This window comes from Notechis scutatus, chromosome 2 (assembly GCF_049901735.1).
Source record: "Notechis scutatus isolate UNSWTSFEM ecotype Mainland chromosome 2, rNotScu1.2, whole genome shotgun sequence".
NCBI lineage: Eukaryota > Metazoa > Chordata > Lepidosauria > Squamata > Elapidae > Notechis > Notechis scutatus.
In genome coordinates this window covers 63,023,795-63,028,887 of record NC_142010.1, presented here as the reverse complement: position 1 = coordinate 63,028,887, position 5,093 = coordinate 63,023,795, and positions in this window count along the sequence as shown.

Sequence of the window (5,093 nt, the reverse complement as noted above, 5' to 3'; positions counted from 1 at the left end):
GTTGCAACTATTGAACAATGATAGTAATTTACCTTTTCTATGTAATACTGCTTTTTGCTCAGTTCCAGGAAAAAAGTGTTCCTATAGAATGTCGCTTTGTCAGTATAACAAAGTTTGATTAAATTGAACATTGCTCAAGCCAGTTCTCATGAAACATGAGAACCAGTTTTGCCTCATCAGGTTTCCAGACTTGTAGAGGATAAAATAATAAATATAGAAAAAAGTGACACATACCGATAACTCCGTTCATTTAGAAATTAAAAGAGACTATTAGTATGCAAGGTTCTTATATTAATAACTAAAAAAATGGAGATGTACCACCTCCCAACCTTTTTTTGAAGTCTTTCTATAAAAAGTCAAAATGGCCCAACGAACAGAATAAATATTGAGAATTTCTTAATTGCAACGTTCCACTCCAATGCTATTTGTATTTAATCTGAAGGTACTTGTGATAAATACCTGCTTATTTTTTGACATTTCATACACATGACTTCATAGATATTTATCACTTTTGATTGTGCCTTTTAGAATAACGCTAGAAGCATTATAATAAAAAGAAATTACTGGTATACTAGTAAAGATAAAATCTCCTTTCTCAACTCTCAATGCCTTCACAGGGACATCTGTGATATTTTTGGGAAATCATGCGTAAGTGGTTCCCCACTGCCTTCTTCTGGGATGTTTTTGAATTTCTCTGTGTAGCTTATGAGCCCATTTTTCTCATCAAATTCTAACCTGGTTAGACTGCTTTGCTTCTGATCCCAAGCAGGCAGTCGGGTGCTGCCACCTGCTGAAGAAATCTATAGATATACTCATTATAAATAATTAGGGCCTATCACCACTGCCATGTTCCAATTATATTCACCTATATCAGCATAATATTTGCTGCTCCTATTGCTTCTGTTTTATTGCCCAGATTATACAGGATGCATCAACAATGCAAACTGGCTGGGGAATTCTCAGATATTTAAAAGCTGCTACTGTAAGATTGAGACACACTGGGTCAAACCCTTTCTTTCTTACTCTTTTCTTTTCTAAACGTTCTGATGAAGAATCATGACCATTGGCCAATCTTGGACTTCCTACAAATGGCATGCTGAACAATCAATCTCTTTTTTCCTGCTGACAAATAGCTGATTATGCTGCCAAAGCTGGTTATTTACTCCTTATGCTCCTTAGATTTGAATGGGAACACTAGGAACAACCCAGGATGGCCCTCGGATAATCGTGTAACTTCAGAGAAGACGGATCTTAATGACTACAATTCTTGGTAGGAGTGATTGGAGGATCAAGTTTTTATCATCTTTTCCTCTTCAGCTGTTTTTTTTTTAAAAGCACACCTGGGTTTAAACCGCATTTTAAAAAGCTTTTCTTACTGTCTGATTTACACTTTAATCAAGTGGTTCAATGCCAATCTATCCTATAACCCCTTGCTGAATTTTTATAAACTTTTTTCATTTTCTTACTCTTTATTTTGGAATTTTAGACCACTTTCATTTTTGTTGTCAGGAAGTCAGTGGCAAGAGGCCTTACTCTCCTGTATTTGATTGATTTAGATCTATGCTGGAGTTTACTATAAGTCTTTTTATTAGTTTTTTTGAAAAGCTCTAGTGTCTTTTTTAACTTAGATGGGAAAATTCTTTTGTTAAATCATTTTTTATTTTGGGAAATTGTATCTTCTCTCTGTGGACATTTTGTTATGGTATATTAGTTTCTCTTGTTTCTTTGAAAGAAAGTGTTTGCCTTCATAATGTCTACAATAAGCGATAAAGCTCTCTGGAAAGCTTTTGGGAAAAGTGCTTTTTAATTTACAAGCTTTATTCAAAAACTTGAATAAAAGACTTCTAGAGCAGGCAAGTTTTAAATCAATCCCACAATGACACTCAGAGGCAGAGACTAACAGTTGGATTAAATTTTCAGTCTGATGGATTGGAATTTGATTTGATGCTACCAGATGTGAAGGAAAAAGAGCCTCATCTGAGTATGACATTATTGATGGGAAAAGGTGGAAGAGGTGTGAATACAAAGAACACAGACATAATGAAATTGATGAGTGATGGACTGGAGTATCTTGGCAAGATGGATTGATGGATTTGAAGAATGGATTTATTATATTTAATCACACAACAACTGACAAAAACTGCTATGTTTTTGCCTATAGAGATACTTTTGGAACAATGGTGCTGCAGAGATATTTACAACAGAGGTAATATATGATTCAGGGGGATCAAATTTAATTGTTGGAAAGTTCTCAATTAAAATTTTAAGGAATAGTTTCATTATTAAGAAACCAATGTGGATATTTTATCCTGGACTGATCAGAGATAATGATGGAGTAGATCAGAAGCCATTGTAGATTTTCTACGAGCTAATTACAATAATAAATTGTTAATAAAAGGCTTTGAAGTTTAATTTTGTTGTGTGTATGTATTGTTGGAAAAAAATCTGTTCTTGTTCCAAGCTGGAAGAAAGACACTGGAAATAAAATGGAGGCAGGCTGCAGGAAAGAAAGTCTCTGCTTATTTGGTAGCTAGAAAATAGTGACAACAGCATGTTTCTGGGGTGGCTGACAAAATGGGGTTGAGAGTAGGTTGGTTTTTATACATTCTTTAGAGCTTTGTGATTGAGATGCTTGTTCCTGTGCAAGAATATGTCCTTCGAAATTTTAATGGCTGTTGTCAGATTCCTATGGGGTCATGTAGGGGTCATGGCTGGCTCTATAGCCAAAAGGGAAACACAAATCCTAGGCGTTTGAGTTAATCCTGTCAGCTTTGGCTTGCCTATTGTGTTGCTTACTTAGAGTAAGACTTGGAGTCTTACTTGCTTCCTTGGAGCTTACTTGGTCTAGTCTTTTTGAATGGATACAAAATGTCCATTGCTAAAAGCCAGCCTCTTCAAACTTCTGCTTGTGGCTGTTTTCTTATGGCAGGAAGATTGGGGCCGCTTTCTGCATTTTGTTAAGATTTTTCTCCATTTCTCCTTTAGGGGAAATATTCTATCCTGCCTCTTTTTAATATTAAGAATAAAGAATATTTTAATCTGGGGAGGCGGCTTCCTACAGTATTTAATAGTTAAATGTACAACAGATCAACTTGGACACAAACAGATGTAGAAGTTTATATATTTTGGACCCAATTCACAAGGGGAGGAAATTATTATTGTTGTAATATATTTATCAGTATTCAGATGGGGGGATAACAAGGGTGGGATTCTACAGGTTCATGCCTATTCGCTAGAACCGGTTGTTAACATTCTAAGCAGTTCAGAGAACCGGTTGTTAGAAGAAATTACTGGCCTAATCCTGTAAGGAAGGCAGGAAGGAAACATTCTGGTGTTGCTTACAGAAACTGCTTCTCCATTAACCCTTTTTATATTCTTGGCAGGACTAGACTTCCTGTCTCTGGAACTTCTCTGGAGGTTTTTTCCCCCTCCTTTGCTGGTACTTTTCTTGTGTAGAGTGACCATTCAAAGTTACAATGGCACTGAAAAAAGTGACTTATGACCATTTTTCACATTTACGACTATTGCAGCATCGCCACAGTCATAAGAGGCCAGGTGAGATGTGTGCCTTGATGTGAGTGATGTTGAGTTGGCCACGCCCAGCCAGTCACATGACCAGGCCACGCCCACCAACTAAGCCACACCCACAGAACCAGTTGTTTAAAAAATTGAATCCCATCCCTGGGGGATAATATATGTATTATAAAAATAATCATAGTCAATCTTAACAGTGACGTGAAAATGGAGCTCAGAGATCTCATATGTTTTGACCTATGTCCTCCTGCTTTAGCCCTTTACAGCAAAACAAGAAAGGATGTATCTACTCCCAAATGCTGCAACCTAAATAGCTATTCAGCAAGGTTGTAAGTGGGGTGAATTTTGAAAGATGGCTTAAACTGCATTCTGCTTTTACTCGTAGAATGCAGGTTTAGCGTTTTCAGAACGCCACACTGCTACAAGCCCAGGAAACAGATATATAGATCTTTCTGATCTATTTCATTCTCAGTAGTCTTTCAAAATCCAGCACCTATGCCAGCCATAAAACACAGTAGTAGCCTCACAGCTATGCCAATATTTTTCTAGAGGGAGAGAACCAGGACTAGTAGCGGAGGAAAATAAGATTTGTATGCAGAGGGTGTGCCCGCAGTAACCCAAAGAGGTCAGGAGGCACAGAGCTAATTTGTTGGTGTCAGTTTACTGATTGATTTCAGCTTAAGGAAGAGTTTATAGCTTCTTTCAAATGGAGACTAAGGGTAAAGGTAAAGGTTCCCCTCACACATACGTGCTAGTCCGCTAGTCGTTTCCGGCTCTAGGGGACAGTGCTCATCTCTGTTACAAAGCCGAAGAGCCAGCGCTGTCCAAAGACGTCTCCGTGGTCATGTGGCCAGCATGACTAAATGCCAAAGGCGCACGGAACGCTGTTACCTTCCCACCAAAGTGGTTCCTATTTTTCTACTTGCATTTTTATACAAGGAGGTTATTTCAAGGAAAATGTAATGCCTACTATGAAATAGAGCCTTGTTGCTGTGTTCACGTGGAACACTTAACTTTGTTAAGCAGGGTTTAAGCTGCAAGAAGATTCCACCAAAATGTTACAAAAATTTACTGACAAAGCGGAATCAGTTATTTCAAAGAGCTGATAGAATTTCTTCCACTTATCTAGGCCAGAATTTCTCAACTTGGCAACTTTAAAGTGGATGGTTAAACTAGTATGTTCATAGAGGGATTTTGGGAGTTGAAGCCCATCCACCTGCAAATTGCGAAGGTTGAGAAACATTGACCCAGTCCTTGGCAGATTCTGGATATCTTCTATATAATAAGCAGCCCCTTTTCTGATTTACTCTCTTATATGGGCACAGCCCTATCATAAACTCATTTCAACGATCAGGCTTTTTAGCTGACATTCTTAAACGTTTCAGGTCCAGGAACTTTCACCGGCTATTACCCGAGAAATGTCTCCCTCACTTCCTTCCTATACCAGAAACCGAGAGGGGATTAATTTCCCGCTGGCTCTGACCACTTTAAAGCGCCGCTTTCGAGATGGGCCCTTTTGCGTCGGCAGACAGTTTTTCCCCCCACCCCCACGCCGTCTT